At 47.6% G+C, this 20326-nt stretch overlaps 1 long non-coding RNA gene across 1 annotated transcript in view; it reads right to left on the bottom strand.

The window, feature by feature from the left end:
• The window catches only part of LOC119969578, a 104586-nt gene extending 92241 nt beyond the window's left edge, over positions 1–12345 (bottom strand). Inside the window, exons 1-2 of the long non-coding RNA XR_005461419.1 lie at positions 12169–12345; positions 8612–8738 (exon numbers count right to left, since the gene is read on the bottom strand). This is a non-coding gene — a long non-coding RNA (uncharacterized LOC119969578). The remainder of the gene's footprint in view (positions 1–8611; positions 8739–12168) is intronic.
• Between the last annotated feature and the right edge of the window lie 7981 nt (positions 12346–20326).

Here is a 20326-nt window from a genome sequence, read left to right on the forward strand (position 1 = left end):
ACGCTCCCCCCCCCCCCCCCCCCCCCCCCCCCACCCCCACTTGAAAACCTGCCAGTGGGGTGGTGAGCAGAGGGTAAAATTCTGGTCCTTGGGTTTTCAGTCAGTGGTTCTCTCTTAACACAGCCGATAGCAATGTCTGAGCTCACCAAGATTCACCAGCAGGTGGTCGCAGGAGTCTGCCAGCTACTTCAGAAGGACCTACAGTCTCACACATAGGGCAAGGAAAACTGGTGTCATCTTGGTTATCGTTATACTAAAGTTATACATGATTGAATCATCTGGGTGGAAACTGGAGGCACATCAAAGATTTCCCAGTACATTTTTAAATTCTTGCATGGGATGTGCGGGTTGCTGCCTGGGTCAGCATTTATTGCCCATCTGCAATTGCTTTTGAGAGGGCATATACGAGTCAACCACATTGCTGTGGATCTACAGCCACATGTAGGCCAGACCAGTTAAGGAGGCAGATTGCCTTCCATGGAGATTATTAGTGATAGGTTTTTAGTTTTAGTCTAGAAGAATTTTTCCAACAATTAACAATGGATTTATGGTCATCAATAGACCTTTAGTTCCAGATTTGTTTTCTTCAATTCATATTTCACCATCTGCCATGGTGGGATTCAAACCTGGGTGCATTATCCTAGGTCTCTGGATTACTAGTCCAGTGACAATAACACTATGCCACCACCTCCCCTATTCCATATTATATGCCTTATATTGGTGTTGAAAGCCCTGCATGCTTTCAACACTCTGAGGATCAACACTCTGAGGATCAACACTCTGGACAAGCTGTTCAGGAGCGTCCTATCAGATTCTCGGTCCCCTGAAGAAGATCCCCAGATCACAGTGGCTCCGCATTTGCCCACATCTCCATTCCTTTGCAGCACTCAGACTTGGGCAGTTTCTGTCTAATCCTCTATTGGACACTGCATGGAAGTTGATCCATTGACCATCAGATACTGCCAGGGCTGGGTCCACAAGCATTCTCATGGAGTGAAACCCGATGCCAGGTTGGAGCCAGACTCTTTACTTCTTTACAGTGATTCAATGCTCTCTGACAGGTCTGTCAAAGCACCAAACATCCATGTGTGTCCACCCATTGATTATCTCTACAGACGAACTGGTCTGCGATGTTGCCCTCTGGCACAGGTACTACCTTTTTCTCCTGGCCTAACTGCAGCCCACTTGTGCCAATCCTGCCTCTATACTATTTGTGCTGTGCTAGTATCTGGGCTGGTGGCTGCGAGAATCATATTCTTCTTTCTCCGATGAATGCTCTTTTTCTCTCTTTACTGCCAGACAGTAATGGCTGGAGAGGCAGCAGGATTTAGAATTCTGAAAGCATAAATGCGCAAGGGGAGGATTTTAGTGATGGAAGTTGGGTTGGGTAGAAAACAAGAGACACCATCTGCAATTTGTACTTCATGCCAGATTGTAGGCCGCGAGTGATGTTGGATTTGGAAAGGTGCAGTAGGCGGGAATATAGTATCGGCCTGGATGGCTTCAGCACTGCTGGTTGCAATGGTCTAAATGACAGCCACTATGATACGATGGAGCACCATCTCTTTCAAGTTGCTGAGGACATGTGCCTGACAGCTGCTGGTTCTTTGCTGCTCCCTCCTGGAATCTGAATTTGCAGGAGAGCAAGTGTGCTGCAGCTTGTTTGGGTAATGAGCCTGTCACATATAATTGTTGTGCATTTTGTGAGATGTGGGTATGGAGCTTGAAGTTGCTAATTGTGTGGAGCATATGAATTTTAGGTATGAGTCCTGATAGCTAGGGATTGTTGATGGGTGAGTGTGAGATAATGGTGCATTGAGCACTATTTGAGATTGGTGTGCAATTACTGGATATGGCAGACGCGTTCATCAACCTTAATCACTCATGTGAGGTAATTTAATTCCTTTTGGTCCTCGGCAAGACTCCTAGCACTGATTTTTAAGATTATGTGCTTCTGTTAAGGGATCTAAAGATGTGCAAGTTAGGTGGATTGGCCACGTTAAATTGCCCCTTTGTGTCCAAGGATGTGCAGGTTAGGTGGGGTTATGGGGACAGGGTGGGGGAGTGGGCCTAGGAAAGGTGCTCTTTCAGAGAGCCGGTGCAGACTTGATGGGCTGAATGGCCTCATTCTGAAGTATGGGAATTGTGTGGTTCTATCAAACATTCCTGGTGGTAAACGATGCACTGTTCAAATCCCAGAAGGAAAACTTGAAACTTTTGTGTTTGCAATTTGTACAGTATGAGGAGAGATTTTACAGTAAGTTAAATGTTTATTAAGAAAGTGGAGTAAACAATAAAATAAAATAACTCTTTAACACAGCAATCACTTCACACAGTACCACTACTTTAAAAGAGTCCTAAAAACTTTTAATTTAACTACATTCAGAGATAACCTTCCCCGTACCTGTGCAGCAAGACCTTATAGACTTAAGATCAATATAAATCCAGTAATTTTTACAACACGGTGCCTTTAATCATCTCTTGGGCTGCCTTATGGGGTTTCCCAGCAGTTCTATTTTCAAATTTGGTTTATTTTGCACTGCTTTTGGGAGTTTACTGCCAATGAAATCTAAAAACAGCTCCCTTCATAGGTTTCAACATGTCCCTAAATACCTAGGGGCGAAATTCTCCGCCCCCCACGACGGGTGGGAGAATAGCGGGAGGGCCTTCCCGACATTTTTGCCGCCCTCCCGCTATTCTCCCCCCCCCCCCCGAAGTCCCGACCCGAATCGCTGCCACCGTTTTTTTACGGCCGGCAGCGATTCTCAGCTGTTAGATGGGCCGAAGTCCCAGCCCTTTACGCCGTTTTTACGAACGGCAAACACACCTGGTCTTGCCGTTCATAAAAACGGCGTGACTAACTCGCTATTAATAACCATGGCACCGATTGGCACGGCCGTACCACGGCCGTGCCAAGGGTGCCATGGGCCCGCGATCGGTGCCCACCGATCGCGGGCAGCGGGCCCGATGCCTGCGCACTACTTGTCCTTCCGCCGCCCCGCAGTATCCATTCGCGGGGCGGCTGAGGGGCAACCCGGCCCGCGCATGCGCGGGTTTCGCGCAAAAACGCGATGACGTCACCCGCGCATGCGCGGGTTGGAGTCTTCCAAACTGCGCATGCGCGGCTGACGTCATATGACGCGTCAGCCGGCGCTAACTCCGGCAAGCGGGCTTAACGATTTTCGTTAAGCCCGTCTTGCCGGAGCCTACGGCGTCGGGCTGCTAGCCCCGACCGGGGACCAGAATCGGTCCCCGGTCGGGAAGGGGCGCGCTGCCGTAAAACCCGCCCGGGTTTTACGGCAGCTTTACGATTTCTCCCGTTTTGGGAGAATCGCGCCCCTTCTTTTTCTTTGATCTCTCCATTGTCTCACCCAGTCACTTTTAGAAATGCTGAGACCATAAGACATAGGAGCAGAAGTAGGCCATTCGGCCCATTGAGTCTGCTCCACCATTTAATGAGATCCTGACTAATCTGATGTGATAATCCTCAACTCCATTTTCCCACATTATCCCCACAGTTCTTGATTCCTTTACTGATTAAACATCCGTCCATCTTAGCCTTGAACATACAGAATTGATTAATTTCATCTCTTTAACTTTAGCTTTTGGAATTTATATGAAAAGTGAACTCACTTTACTCATACTTTACCCATGCACATTTCTTTCACACCTTGCACACCTTCTCCTTCGAATCACTACAGCCCATTCCAATCTATTTGTGACTGTAACCATTCTGTCTAAATTACCTTGTGTAAACATCTGTTTGAAGTCCTGCTAGGCTCATTATCATATCAAACCCACAGTTCAGATTCACACAGTCACTCTGTCCCTTGCTTTAATTATCACTCACTACCCCAACAACTGTAAAAAGACTAAAATAAAAACAACAGAAGAATATTACAATTTGTTGGGTTTTCCTCACATGTTATCTTGACACTCCCATATAAGGGCGAGAGAGGACATTAATATAGGACTTTGGGCAAGAGGTGGAGGAGACATATGAGGAAGAACTTTATTATGAAGTGAGTGGTAATGACTTGGAACCTGTTACCCATAAGGGTGGTGGAAGCAGATACAATGAATGATTAAAAAAAAAAATTGGATGGGTACTTGCAGGATTATGGCGGTGGAGCAGGTGCATGGGACTGATTGGTTTGGCCTGCAATGAGTCAGCATTAACTTGATGAGCCAAAAGGTTCTAAAACTCTGACAATCCAGGAAAAAAGCCACCCTTTGATTAGCATTGCCCCATCCACCACCTTAAAAATTCACTCTCTCCAATACTGCACAGTAGCAGCAGTGCATACCATCTACATAATGCACTGTACCAACTCACTCAGGTTCTTCACAGCACCTTCCAAACCTGTGATCTCAACCACCTAGAAGGACAAGAGTAGTAGCTACATGGAAAACAACACCTGTAAATTCCCTTTCAAATCACACACTATCATTACTCAAAAATGTATCCGCATTCCTCAATCATCACTGGGACAAAATCCTGGAACTCCATGTCTTTATGCACTGTGGGCATACCTATGCCACACACACACACACACACACACACACTGCAGTGGTTCAAGATGGCCGCTCACCATCACCATCTAAAGGACAATTAGTGATGGACAGCTTTTACGAATGCCAAGCTTTAGAAGATAGTTACGTTTTGACTCATAGAGTCATAGAATTTACTGTGCAGAAGCTGTTAAGTCTTGATAACCAGGGACGTGTGACCTCCTCCAAGTCGTGCCTGGTAATACGCCAATGTGACTTGGTTGCCATGGGAACAGGGGGCCCACATCAAGTGCTACTAAATTCACGCGCCAAGTTTAACACCTGAAAACAAAGGACAGGACAGTTGGCCTGGTATCAGACTGAATTACTACCTCAGAGACCTTGGAATGAGTGAGGGAGAGAGTCCCAGAGAGAGAGAGAGAGAGAGAGACAGGGAGAGTAGATGGTGCAGTCAGCAGAGAGTAAAAGGCTATTTCTTTGTTGGCTATCAGGTTCTGGGTGGGATGTTCTCTAATTGAAGAGATGGAACCCACAGCAAGTTATCTGGAAGATTTATCCTGGCATCACTAGGGAAACAATCACTGGAGTGAACCTTGCTGCTGGAAGACAATATGGGATTTCTAGGAAGATGAAGGGAGAGGGCAGTTGAAGACGTTACAGCAAAATGAGGGGAAGCAAGCCCGCTGGAAGCTGGGAGTAACTGGCCTGCTTCCTGTAAAGACTGCAATTATATGGAGAGCGTGCTGCCCGGTAGCACAGTGGTTAGCACAGTTGCTTCACAGCTCCAGTGTCCCAGGTTCGAATCCTGGCTTGGGTCACTGTCTGTGCGGAGTCTGCATGTTCTCCCCGTGTTTGCATGGGTTTCCTCTGGGTGTTCCGGCTTCCTCCCACAGTCCAAAGATGTGCAATTTAGGTGGATTGGCCTTGATAAATTGCCCTTGGTGTCCAGAAAAAGGTTAGGTGGGGTTAATGGGTTCCAGGATAGGGTGGCGGCGTGGGCCTAAGTAGGCTGCTCTTTCCAAGAGCCGGTGCAGACTCGAGGGGCCGAATGGCCTCCTTCTGCACTGTAAATTCTATGTTCTATGTTCTGTAACATGTAAATGAAGCATGTGGGTTTTTGAGTGTGTTGGAAATGCTAATAAGGGGTGTCTTTGCTATAGTTTTTGTGTATCAATTGCCTGCTGAGTTAAATTTAGTCAATGTTGATTTTAGTTTGTTTGTTGCCGAAGACATTTGAAATTTGAAACCTTGTTATATGATTCATTTAAGCCTGTCATTGGGAATTTGAAGCTGTTTATAAAAGCTATTGCATATTGCGGGGATTGTAACACAACGGTTGGCATTGCTTTTGACACCCACATCGCATGAACAAATAAAATATTTTAATATCAAGTCATTAGTATGCCTTGAGAAGAAATTTAAAACAGAATGAATGCATATTCATCAGGAAATTAATGTATGCAACATCTAAACAAACATATTTTTTTTTAATGATTTTATGAGTTTTAATGAACAAAAGAGCATATGATATCAATTATTTAGTTTTTTCTTTATAACAACTATCTGTTCTTGAGGGGGTTGTCTCAGTTGAAGCATAATTGAGATAATTAGCAGCTAACCCATTGTTTTGGGGAGAGGCGTTGAATTATCTCTAAATTTCAATTAAGGGCCATAAATTTAGCTGCTGCATTAATAATAAATGCTAAATAATTGGCAGTGTCCAGGTGTCAAACTATCATGTTGTTGTCTCTGATGAATCCCAAGAATTTCCACTTGGCCCACTCTCATTTTTCATCAACAGAATACCTTTCGCTACATGCACACTGATTACACTCAGCTCCACATCAGAAACATGGGCGAAATTCTACCTTTCCCGACGCCAATTTCGTAATCGGCGATTGGGCAGAGAATCCCTTTTTACGATGGAATCGGGGGCAGTTCTGTTTTATGCAGGTTTTGCATGCTCCACCCCCTCTGAAATGGCGTCACTGTGGCGCACGGCGTACGCCGTTGGGACGGCCTCAGGACACCATGTGAAGGCCCTCTCCCGATGCTCCTCCCCCGATGGTTCGCGTTCACGACGACGTGGGGGACGTGTGGTCCCAGCTGTCCGGGAACCCAATGTGACAGCTGCAGATTGTGTCCAGGGCCGCCACGGTCTGGCGGGAGTCATGCTGCTGGCTGGGGGGGGGTGGCTTCAGCAAGGGCTGGAGGGACTGGTAGGGGGTGGCGAGTCGGTGTCCAGGGGGGACACTATGTCGCAGGGCGGGTCCATGCGCAGCCACGGACCCGGCACTTCTCCAGCTGTTTATTCCATAGAGGCCGGGCATTTTACGTGGTGCAGCTGCTAGCCTCTCACCAGTCGCAGCATCGGCGAGGGGGCGACGCTGACCTTTTCCACATAAAACACCATGGATCCTCCACACTTAGCTTCAGAATCGGAGAATCTGGCCCCATGCTTCTTGACACCTCCACTGTCTCCAAATTGTCACACTTCCTATCTGACTTGTAGTACTGACTGAATAGAAATTTCCTCCAACTAAATATTGGAATGCCACAATACCGGTTCCCTAGCCGCTGATTCCATCTCTCTCCACAGTTGTCTGAGGCTGAAACAGTGGAGAAAAATACCATTATGGTATTTGTAACAGGTAGAAAACTTATGTGAAAATGTATACTGACACATCAATGCCTTTTTGCCTCACTCATGTAATCATGTAAGTCAATCCAGATGGCAGCTACTGGGTCCACTTTATTTCAAGTAGTTAAAGTTTGCCTGTCAACATGTTCCAGCAGAAACCAACGAGTTCATAGAATCATAGAATTTACAGTGCCGAAGGGGGCCATTTGGCCCATCGAGTCTGCACCAGCCCTTGGAAAGAGCACCCCACTTATGCCCATACCTCCACCCTATGCCGTAACCCAGTAACAGCACCTAACCTTTTTGGACACTAAGGGCAATTTACCATAGCAAATCCACCTAACCTGCCCATCTTTGGACTGTGGGAGGAAACCGGAGCACCCAGAGGAAACCCACGCAGACACGGGGAGAACGTGCAGACTCCGCACAGACAGTGAGCCAAGCTGGAATTGAACCTGGGACCCTGGAGCTGTGAAGCAACTCTGCTAACCACTGTGCTACCGTGCTGCCCCTAAGTTCCAGTCAGATTCAACTGGTTACATTTGAAGTCAACTGGACAAGTGGAATCACAACAGATTTTTAATTTTACATGCCAGTTATTTCACTTGTATGCAGTTCAACCAGTAAACAAGTCAACTGGTTCCAGTAGAATTCCAATATCCGTGATAAATCAAACTGGACAAAGGGGGATATTGATTGATTTGTAGTTTTGACCTCCAGTTAAATTTGTTAAAATTGGTTGTGTCCTGTTATTGTGACAGAAATCAGTTACGACCAGCTGGATTTCCCAACTGGCGGCAAATGATTTTTCCAAAGTGTTCACAGCCTTGGGTGATATTTTTGACCATAGGATTTAGTGAAGCAAACTCAGAGTTCTGTGCACAGCTATACTCTCCATATTATAAAAATGATTTAGAGGCTTTAGTGAAGATGCCAAAAGGATTCACAAGGATGATGCTAAACCGGAGAGGATATACTCATGAGAAAAGGCTGAACAGCCTGGGGCTAAAAGAGAGAGACAAGGGGGTGACCTATCAGAGGAGGTGAGGTAAACATGGAGAAAATACTTCCACTTTGGGAGAGATCAAAACTAGGGCCAATAGTACAGAATCGGCACTAATAAATGTAATAGGTAATTCAGGAGATAAACCTTTACCCAAACTTGAGAAGAATGGACAGTTGAGACAAGTAGTGTTGATACATTTAATGGGAAGTCAGATAAGCACATGGGGGAAAGAAATAGAACAGTAAGCTGTTGCATTAGATAAAAAATGGTAGAAGTAAGCACTTATGGAGTATAAATGCTGGCGTAGATCAACTAATAAATTTATGAAATGGTTGGATTATGGCAAATTAATTCTAAGACAGATATGTTTGGGGCGATGCCTTTTGTAGGAAGAATCAGAAAGTTACACACTGTTAGGATAATAGTCGAATTCTCCGGCCGTTGTGACTCACCTGTTCCTGCCGGCAGCACAACCCTGCTGTTACAGTTGGCTGGTCAGCTCTCAACAGGGGCTCAGATACTGGACCAGAACCATAATGTTTTGAAGCTTTAAGGTGGTGTGGAAAGATCAATTCATTCCTGTAGTGATAACATAAAAAATAGGGCTTGATTATTTTATAAACAAAATTTATTAAAAACAAACGGTGAGCAATATTTAAACTTTTAAACTTCAACCCTACCAATAACATATTACATGTAGTTTCTTAAGCTTCAAAACCGAGTTTGCATTAAACAGCACTTCAAACGAGAACATACAGATCTCATTCCACTTACACAGGTAGGCAAAGGTGATACTTGCACTTATGAAGCAATTTTTTCTGCTGTGAGTGAAGTTCCTTCAGAACTCTTTTCAAAAGCCGATCTCTGATGCAGCTTTGCATGACTTCTCTCTGTGGGGCTTTTAAAATCCTTCCTCTCAACTGTTCAAACAAGATTCTTTCTCTCTCTCTCTGAGTTTCGTCCAGCCCCCCAAGCAAAGGTTCTCTCCTAGGATGACCAGACATGTACCCATCATTATTATCTTGGCTGTTTCATTTTCCACTCCCGTTCATACAAAAGAACAGAGCCAAGATATTGATATGCAATTGACCTCCCATTTATGGACAAAAAGACCATTAGACTCTGTAATGAGCTAATGGCTGTTCAAACAAGAGTATCCCAGATGACAATAAAACTTGAGTGAATTACTCCAGGTGAAAGGAGCATTCTGTGTATTCCCACTAACGAATTCAAGTCTGAATGGGACGATGTAACTCAGGTCAGGTGTGAACGTATCCCTCTGACTCTGTACTATCAGTTTTTCCCTCTGCCTGTTTAACCCCTAACTTGTCTAATACATCTTGGATCCCATTTCAGAACCCAATTTCCTAATATCCCAATAGTTCCTTCACGTTACACCACCTGTGGGTTCCCCGACATTATGGGTTGGCTTCAGTGTGAAATCCCATTGACAAGCGGCAGGAGTAATGAATCCCACTGTCAGGAAATGGCGCGCCACCGAGAAATACGGGGCTGAGCGATCGGAGAATCCAGCCCAACAAGTGTCTAAATGTGGTACAAAGGGTTGAGAATAGATACATAGATCATGCAAAGGAATATCACAGGCTAATAAGGCCATAATTAAGCAAACAAAGCATAATTGTACATTTCTAGAGGAATAGAATTGAAAAGCAGCAAAGAGACATTAAACTGGCGTAGAACCACATTTGGAGTACCGTGCACAGTAATAGTATCCATATTATAAAAAGAGTATGGATGCATTGGAGAATGTAGAAACAAGAAGGATAATATCAAAACAGAGAGGATGTATTTATCAGGATAAGTTGGACATTCTGGAGCTCTTTTCTCCAGAGGAGAAGGCTGAAGATTGACACGCTAAAGGTTTTTAAAGTGATAAAAGGATCTGATAGGGCAGCCATGAAGAAGTTTTTCTGAATTTATGGAGAAGACCAAAACTAGAGGCCACAAAAATATAAGATAGTCATTAATAAATGCAAAAGGTAATTCAGGAAAAACTTCTTGATCCAAAAACTTGTAAGAATATGGATCAAGCTATCACAAGGGATAATTGAAGCACGTCATGTAAATGCATTTTAGGGAAGTTAGATAAACACATGAGGGAAAGTGGAATAGAAGAGGGGTGGAATGAGGTTTGTGTTGGCCACTAATCGTGGCATTGATCAACTGTTGAATGACCTGTTTCTGGCCTGTAGACTCAGTACAAATTATATGATGTGCAGAACAACATCTTGATAAGATATCTACAAGAGGTTTTTTTTCATTTTTCCGTGGATCTATATTTATATATTTCATTGAATCTTGATGTGATTAATGGCCATTCAGAGACCTACATTTTTTAAAAAAGCTATCAAATATATCATTGCTTTATTACGTAAGGCATTTTAATTAACATTATCATTTATTTACATGCATCAGTATAGTTTTAAAATTAGCCCCAAGCCATATATTTCATCTACGTATTCATATCTTAGTTTCAACTCATTAATATTCATCAGATGCCTTGAGGAACAATTAAGAAACAGAATGGTTTCCATCAGAAAATAACCTTGTTCAACATTAAAATTAATAAATTTAAGTTTTAAACTGGCTTTATTAACTTGTTGTGATAGGGAGATGTTAGGAAATTGGATCCGGAAATGGGATTGAAGATGTAATGGGCAATCTAGGGTTTAACAGCCTGAGGGTAAAACTGCCAGCACGGAGTCAGAGGTGTGCACCCATAACCTGGCCTGAGTTACATTGTCCCATTCAGACTTAAACTTGTTAATGGGAAGAAACAGGATGCCCCTGTTCAGCTAGGGTGATTCACTCAAGAGCCATTGTTGAGGTTAGACACAGCTGTGATATTGAGCTGCTAACCTGTCTTGCTTGTTCTTCCGTGGGCATCAGTGAGGTACCTTTGTGGAGTTGTGGGCCTGGAAATTTGATCACACAGTAGCTGTTTCTTGGGCACCAAATGACTTCCTACTTTTCTAGTTATTAGCCACAAGTGCATCTCCTACACATAATTGATGTGGATCACCCACTGGCGAAACACTGTTTTATCACTTCTGGTACCCACTCCAATTCCTCATCTACACAATGCCCCTCATCTACATTATCTGAAAACACACTATCAGCTTCCATATATGTGATGACAATACCCAGCTCCACCTGGTTACTTTCCCTCTCAACACCTCCATTAAATTGGCAGATGACTACACCAACATCTAGAACTGAACAGAAATTTCCTGCAACTAAATATCTGGAAAACAGAAGACATTGGGCGAGATTTTCCACCAGCGATCCTGGCATCATAAAACACGATTAGGCGGATATTCGCGGGTCAGGTGAAAATCGTGGCTGGTGCTGGGCTCCTGACAGAATGCCAGGCTCCGGTGTCTCGATAGCGGCAAAAATATGTTCTACTCTGTACATACAGTAAATGCTATTGGCATATCATTAACGGGCCTGACCTGGTATTCTCCGGGGCCTCTGTGATGCGCCACCTCCACCAGGAGGAGTTACCGACGGCGAGTTCCACTTGTGGTTTTAAAAATCAGGAAACAGATGCCATAGCTGCTGAGGGAGAGAGCACCTCTCTGTCTCCCACATTCTCTCTCTTTTCCTCATCAGTCACGACGCCGGTTTCACGGTTTTTAAAAGCACAAGTGAACTGCACCGTCGGGAACACGGCCCATTGGAGGAGGAGATTCGTGGAGGCCCCGGAGAATACCGGGTCAAGCCTGCTAATGACATGCAAATGGTATTTACTGTACATGTGTTCCGGAACGCATTGACGCTGCTGTCAAAGTGACAAAGAATTGCGATTTGGCATCAAATCGGCGCCCGCCATGGTTTTGCAGTCAAAACCTATTCTTCACCCAATCTCATTTCCCGATTCCAACATCAGCCAATGGAAAATACCATCCATAATCTTTAAAACTATCAAACCTGTTCAAGATATCATCACTTGATTATATAAATGAACCTTAATTAATATTATCACCTATTAAAGTGCTACAGTGCACTTTTAAAATTAGCCCCTGCTCACACGCTTCTTCTATGTAGTATTTTAGTATCAACTCATTTATATTCAACAGCTGCCTTGAAAAAGAAGTTAAGAAACTCTACATTCATATTCATCAGAAAATTAATCTAATGCAGTGTTTTTCAAAGTCGGGGGCGCGACCCGCGGGTGGGTCGCGGGTGGGGGTCGGGAGGGTCGCCGAGCCGTTATCCGCGGCACTCCCGAACGCGCAAATATCCGCGTAGCAGCTGGCTTTTCACAATGCCGGCTACAAGCGGCCTCGAACATGTTAAAAAAAAAAATTGCCCGCATTGCGCATGCGCGCACGATGATCGGCGCGCATGCTCATTCCGTTAACATGTTAAAAAAATTTGGCTGCATTGTGCATGCGCGCCGATAATCAGGCATGCATGCGCAGTGCGGCCGCTATTTTTTAAAACGGTTGCAGCTTTTTGTTTTAAGTTCTGTAGTGGTTTTTAGTCATTTATTTTATTCATTTAATTTTTATTTTTTTCATTTATCTTATTAATTTTTTTTACAAGTCCGGGGGGGAGGGGCTTATTCATTATTTCATTTACTTTATTCATTTTATTTTTTTTACAAGTTCCTGGGGGGGGGTATTATTCATTTTTTCATTTATTTAACTCATTTTATTTATTTTTTTTACAGGTCCGGGGTGGTGGGGCGGGGGGGGGTTTATTTGATAAAATTTTACAGGAAAAAAATTCTGAACTTTGGACTGATGGAGTCTCCATACTTTCCGACATGGGAAGGCTTCAGCTTCATCCAACAGGTTCCATTGGAGGAGCGTGTACGAAGGCCAAAGGGACCCAAAACCATTTCCTCCATTTTTGTCAGCAGCAAACAAGGTAAGAGGAAATGGTGGGTCACACAGGTCGGCCGGTGTGGGTCCCGAAGGTTGGGCGGTTGGTAAAAATGTGTCCCCGGAAAATAAGTTTGAAGAACACTGATCTAATGCATTTAATGTTTAAAATGTATTTTTTGGCCATAACACATAGAAGCATGTTTGCATACCAATGCCTGTATTTATTCGTTATAATAATCACTTATCCTTTATCGCAACCATACAACAATTTTATAACAGTTGTTGAAGAATTGGCTGAGTTGAGCTACATCTCATAATACTTGTGCGGGAACTAAATAATCTCCATTTAAGATCTTAAGATATTGGAACTGAATTAGGATATTTGTCCCATTGAGTCAGCTCTGCCATTCGATCATGGCTGACATGTTCCTCATCCCCATTCTCCTGCCATCTCCTCATAACCCCTGATTGCCTTATTAATCAAGAAATCTCTTTATTAATCAAGAACACCAGATTTGTGCTTGAGGTGCTGCAATCTACAGGGCTACAGACAAGAGCTGGAGGTGGAATTAGACAGAATAGCCCTTTCTTAGAACCTAAGAACTAGGGGCAGGAGTTGGCAATTTAACATCTCGAGCCTGCTCCACCATTCAATACGATCATGGCTGATCTTATCATGGCCTCAATTCCACCATCCTGCCCATTCCCCATAACCTTTCAACCCATTACTAATTAAAAATCTGTCTAACGCCTCCTTAAATTTATTGACTGTCCCAGTAGACATTATGGGCACGATTCTCTGCACCCGCGGAAAATCGCGAAGTTGGCCGTGAAAACGGCCGAGTTTTGCGACGGCCCGACACGACCCATTTCCCGAGGTATTCACGTCCGGGAAATGGGCTAGGAACGGGGCCGCGTCAATCACGTGCGCGATGACACCGGAACGCGGCGACGCTACGAACACGCCCACGTGACGCCGCAAAAAGGCGCGGGCGAGCACAGAAACTGTAGGCCAAGATGTCGGAGCTGAGGAGAGCAGCCCCGCGATTTGTGGAGGCTGATCTGGAGATGCTGCTCGATTCCATCGCGCAGAGGAGGGGCATCATCTGCCCGCGTAGAGGGCATCGCCACCCTGCCAGCGCGGTGCGCCAGGCCTGCCGTGAGGTTGCTGCTGCCGTCAGTGCTGTGGGGCAGACCCCTCGTTCAGCTGACCAGTGTCGGAAGAAGATGCACAACCTCACCAGGGCTGCCAGGGTAAGTGCCAAGAGGGTGCCCCCGGGTCACAACCATCCCTCCCCCCCCTTTACTTAATCACCCACCTCCCCCCCGGCACGGGGGGTGGAGGGGGGGATTGTGGCAGAGTGAGTTGAGGGTGGTTCACAAAGTTGTCACAGACCCAGCGCTCTGGCCCCCGTGGAGAGATGCAATCGTCTTATTACAACTTGACCCCCAAACTGTACCAGTATCTGAACGGACTGCTGATACCTGCCGTATTGTAATGATCTACCTATGCCCGCTCCCCCAACAGGACAAGACCGCTCACAACACCCATGAGCGGAACAAGACGGGAGGGGGTTCGCCCATCCTGCGGCCCCTCACCACTTTTGAGCAGAGGGCCCTGGACCTTGTTGGCGGATCTGCTACTCGGGAGATCGCGCAATGCAAGGTTGGCGGATCTGCAACAAGTGAGACAACCCTGCATGACAAACACCCCCCTCCCCCATCCTCTGTCCCTTCACACACCCTGCCCACTTGGACACCTCCCCCATCCTCTGTCCCTTCACACACACTGCCCACTGGGATACCTCCCCATCCTCTGTCCCTTCACACACCCTGCCCACTTGGACACCTCCCCCATCCTCTGTCCCTTCACACACCCTGCCCACTTGGACACCTCCCCCATCCTCTGTCCCTTCATACACCCTGCCCACTGGGACACCTCCCCAATCCTCTGTCCCTTCACACACCCTGCCCACTGGGACACCTCCCCCATCCTCTGTCCCTTCACACACCCTGCCCACTTGGACACCTCCCCCATCCTCTGTCCCTTCACGCACCCTGCCCACTGGGACACCTCCCCCATCCTCTGTCCCTTCACACACCCTGCCCACTTGGACACCTCCCCCATCCTCTGTCCCTTCACACACCCTGCCCACTGAGACACCTCCCCAATCCTCTGTCCCTTCACACACCCTGCCCACTGGGACACCTCCCCCATCCTCTGTCCCTTCACACACCCTGCCCACTTGGACACCTCCCCCATCCTCTGTCCCTTCACGCACCCTGCCCACTGGGACACCTCCCCCATCCTCTGTCCCTTCACACTCTGCCCACTGGGACCGTCCAGCGCCCGGCCGAGCGTCTCTAAATAACCCGTTTCATTCTCTTCCCTAGGACGTGATGCCGAACGACCAGGGCCGTCTGGCTCCAGACGGACAAAGGCATCTGCCCCCACCTCACGCGGGGCCGCACGACAGAGGGTGCCTGATCAGCGGGGAGTTCCATCCTCCCCAACAGAATCTGTGGAGCAGGACACCCAGAGGGCGACGACACCGCTAGATAAAGAAATGGCCTGCGAACGCCCTGCGGCCTCTCAGCGGGCCGATGACATCGAGGAGGCGTCCACCCAAGACGACCTCGAGCTTGCGGCACAGCTATCTCCCACACCATCCACCATCCCAGAGACACACACCCCGGCTGGCCTATTTAGTGATGAGGCTCCTGGGTCACGGTCTGGGTCGCACATCACAGCTGAGCAGGTACAGCAGGTGGAGGTCGGAGCAGCCGAAGGCCCGGACTTGCGGAGGCCAGGCCAGGCCCAGCATGCTGCTGGCTCCCAGACGTTTTCAGAGTTCCTGGACTTTCTCAACCCACCGGCACAGCCGATGCATCAAGAAACCCAGGGACACAATGACGGGATGAGGGCTGTCTTCCTGACTCTGCAGACGCTGTTAGAGGAGTCGAACCACGTCCACGAGCAGGGAGTAGTGCCGTTCATGGCAGAAACACAGGCCGACACCGCACGGGTGGCATCCGCGGTGGAGGCAATGGGTGAAACGGTTTCGGCGATGGGTCAGGTTATGCAAGACGTTGTGCTTCACGTGCAGGCGTCATCCTCGGCCCTGGACAGGGTTGCCCTCTCACAGGCAGCAATGCGCCAGAGCCAAAACGACATTGCCGGCGCGCTGCGGGCCATGGCCGAGTCTCAGCAGGTCATGGCCCAGTCGCAGCAGTCAGTCGCGGAGAGCATCAACCGCCTGACACACGTGCTGGATGGCGTTGTGCACTCACAGGTTGAGGTCGCACAGTCCCTGGCGGGAATGTCTAACTCCCTGGTCTCCGTCTCTGCAAACCTTCGGATCTTAGTGGATACCGTTGCAGGCCTCCAGGACTGGCAGCGCCAGGTGTCGGTGGCGCGACGGGGCACCTCCCCGCTCGCACCTCTGTCCCAAAGTGAGGCCCGGGGGCCACCGGGCTCCCCGAGGGAGGAGGAGGTTTCGGGGCCCGTCCCATTAACTCCATCACGGGACGTCCCGAATTCGCGGCCTCCCCCCATCCCATCCCTGGTGCATCGGGTGGGCAGCAGGCAGAGCAGGGTGGCACAACGTCACCCGAGACGCCCGCAGAGCAGCCTGGCCCATCAAGGCCGTGTCGCCCCAGGAAACGCTTGCCGAAGGAGAAACTAATCGAAGGGGGCGATTCGCAGCAGTCCTCCTCCACTCCTGCTGTATCATCTGGGGAATCACTTAGACGTAGTGGTAGGGCCCGTAAGGCAACAAAGATAGACACTGAGTAAGTTGGCACGGGTGAAGGGCACAGTTTAGTTGTAGGGGCTAGGGCACCTGTAAATGTTTGTTCACATTAAACGCACTGTTCCACCTTACTTGTAATACCGTGTGATTGTTCCACAACCCTTACACAAGGGCATGTAAACACAGTGGTCCAGTTATATTTCAGATTTTCATCAATCCGTTACTGCCAACAAGATTGCTATCAAATCCTCTCCAACAGCCACTCATTTGTTATCACGTTCTTTGGGGTTTTAAAAAATTCATTCTTCGGATATGAGCGTCATTGGCAAGGCCAGCATTTATTGCCCATCCCTCGTTACCCTTGAGATGGTGCTGCTACTATTTCTGGTCCCTGATTTCCCACTAACATTTAACTTATTGCTCTTTGTTAAAGTAAGGTCAAGTCTTAATACACTTCTGATGAATAGATCAGTCTAGACATATGGAAGATTAATTTTGAATGACTTATCCACTGCCCTCTAATACATTCTTTGCAATGGGAAAATAGTGAAAGAGCAGCTTCAGAATATTGATTCACCCAGTGAACGAGACATACTAGGCGCGACTCTCCTCAAATGCGGTGAGTCGTAAAGGCTGCCGTGAAACTGGCCATGTTGCACGGCAGCCTCCGCGCCCCCTCCCGGGACCCGATTCTCCCCCCCCGGGCGGAGCTAGCAGCGCGGCCCCGTGAAGCACGGCATCGCGGGCTTAGCGACCGTCGCTAAGCCCGCACGTCAAGCGTCACGCCGGCTGACGCGCACAATGACGTCAGCCATGCATGCGCGGGTTGGACGGCTCCAACCCGCGCATGCGCGGATGACGTCATCACGCATATGCGTCAAACCCGCGCATGCTCGGGCCGTCATGCCCCTCAGCCACCCCGCGGACTGATCCTGCGGGGCGGCGGAGGAACAAATAGTGCGCTGGTATCGGACCCGCTGCCTGCGATTGGTACCCACCGATCGCAGGCCCATGCCACCCTTGGCACGGCCGTGGTGCGGCCGTGCCAATCGGTGCCATGGTTGTCTGGGACGGCACTTTGCGGCCGTTTTCACGAACGGTGAGAGCAGGTGTGTTTGCGTTCGTGAAAACGGCCGTAAAGGCCTGGGAACTCGGCCCATCGGCCTGGGGAGAATCGCTGTTCGCCATAAAAAACGGCGAGCAGCGATTCGTGTCGTGGGGCAGCCGTGGGGGGGGGGGGGGGTGCAGAATAGCGGGAGGTCGGGAAAAATGTCGGGAAGGCCCTCCCGCTATTCTCCAACCCGTCATGGGCAGCGGAGAATCGCGCCCTTCAGTATATAGCTAGTTGGTCTCAAAGTTGTTAAATTAACAAAGCTCAACAGAGGGCAGCACGGTGGCCAAGTGGTTAGCACAACTGCCTCACAGCGCTGAGGTCCCAGGTTCGATCCCGGCTCTAGGTCACTGTCTGTGTGGGGTTTGCACATTCTCCCCGTGTCTGCGTGGGTTTCGCCCCCACAACCCAAAAATGTGCAGAGTAGGTGGATTGGCCATGCTAAATTGCCCCTTAATTGGAAAAAATAATTGGGTAATCTAAATTTAGAAAAAAAAACAAAGCTCAACAGTAGATTGTTGCTATTTACGATTACTGTTGTTACTATTGGATAAACGTTTACGGTTATTTTAATGTTCAACTTATTGAAACTTGCAGGCAATGTTACTGTTGAAGAAATTGCTTGTAAAGATTCAATCTTTCAAGAATTAGCCATTCCTCAGTAATGTTTTTCACCATTAAGTTACACAAGTCAAGAGTGGCACAGTAGTGCAGTGGTTAGTAGTGCTGCCTCACGGCACTGAGGTCCCAAGTTCAATCCTGGCAACGGGTCACTATCCATATGGAGTTTGCACATACTCCCCGTGTCTGTATGGGTCTCACCCCCACTAACCAAAGATGTGGAGGGTAGGTGAATTGGCCACGTTAAATTGCCCTTTAATTGGAAAAAGAAGTTACACAAGGCATGTAAAATTAATTCCAAAAGGAAAAATGGGTAATTGCTACCATAGACTTTTGTTCTGAAATATTTATCGGGAGAAATGGATTTTTAAAAACTGACAATGTTAACTAGTTCTCATTTATAATTAATGGAAAGTATTAATTTCACTATTCTGTATTTTGTCTAGATTTCTGCTTCAATGAATTCTTTCATTGGTAAATAAATATGACCAGTCCTTTAGCCTGTGCAGAGTGGTCTAGTGTTATGTCTATTTTCTACCATTTGACTGATGCAATGGGCATCCTACAATCTACCACAAATGGTGATAACTGTCAGTTTGTTTTTTTAATACATGTCTTTTATTGGGTTTTTGAACAAAGTATATTTACTGCTATGAACGCAGAATAATATATATACATATGTGAATAGAAGAGAAGGGCACACACAAACATACCAAAAAATAAAAAGTAATAATTAAAAAGAAATAAAAAATAAGATAGAGTAACTGGTAAGGTATTATGCACCAGCTCAACAGCAGCAACTCTGTACAATTGGCAATACTATTTACAACACATAAGTAGACATCTGTTTGTGGGTGGGAGAGGGGGGGGCAGGGGGAGAGACTGGGGAAGTAGATATACATCTGAGTGCCGGAGAAACAATTACAGAAGGCAATGGATCTGGTGTTGGTGTTGTCACTTGCTTCTCCCGGATGGGTTTCGCTGCCGTTTCCGTCTTGAGCTACATTGATAGCAGTGCAGTAGAGAGTAAAAGATGCAGCAGTCAGTTTGTGACTTTGAAGCAGAGGTGGAACCTACTTTTGGAAACTTCGATCAAGCCACTGGCAGAAGAAAAGATTTGGAAAATCGCAATATAGTTATAGATATGCGAGGATTTAAAAAATTTCCATGGAATTAATTGGCAGGCGGCCGCCTCTGGGAATAATAATGGGCGCGATTCTCCGCAAATGCGGAGAGTCGTAAAGGCTGCTGCAAAACTGGCCGTGTTTCACGGCAGCCTCCGCGCCCCCTCCCGGGACCCGATTCTCCCCCCCGGGCGGGGCTAGCAGCGCGGCCCCGTGAAGCACGGCATCGCGGGCTTAGCAACCGTCGCTAAGCCCGCGCGCCAACCGTCACGGCGGCTGACACGCGCGATGACGTCAGCCGCGCATGTGCGAGTTGGACGGCTCCAACCCGCGCATGCGCGGATGACATCATCACGCATATGTGTCAAACCCGCGCATGCGCGGGCCGTCATGCCCCTTAGCCGCCCCGCGGACAGATCCTGCGGGGCGGCGGAGGAACAAATAGTGCGCGGGTATCGGTCCCGCTGCCCGTGATTGGTGCCCACCGATCGCATGCCCATGCCACCTTGGCATGGCCATGGTGCGGCCGTGCCAATCGGTGCCATGGTTGTCCGGGACGGCACTTTGTGGCTGATTTCACGAACGGTGAGAGCAGGTGTGTTTGCGTTCGTGAAAATGGCCGTAAAGGCCTGGGAACTCGGCATATCGGCCTGGGGAGAATCGCTGTTCGCCGTAAAAAACGGTGAGCAGCAATTCGTGTCAT

Source organism: Scyliorhinus canicula, chromosome 7, assembly GCF_902713615.1.
Source record: "Scyliorhinus canicula chromosome 7, sScyCan1.1, whole genome shotgun sequence".
In the NCBI taxonomy this organism is placed as follows: Eukaryota; Metazoa; Chordata; class Chondrichthyes; order Carcharhiniformes; family Scyliorhinidae; genus Scyliorhinus; species Scyliorhinus canicula.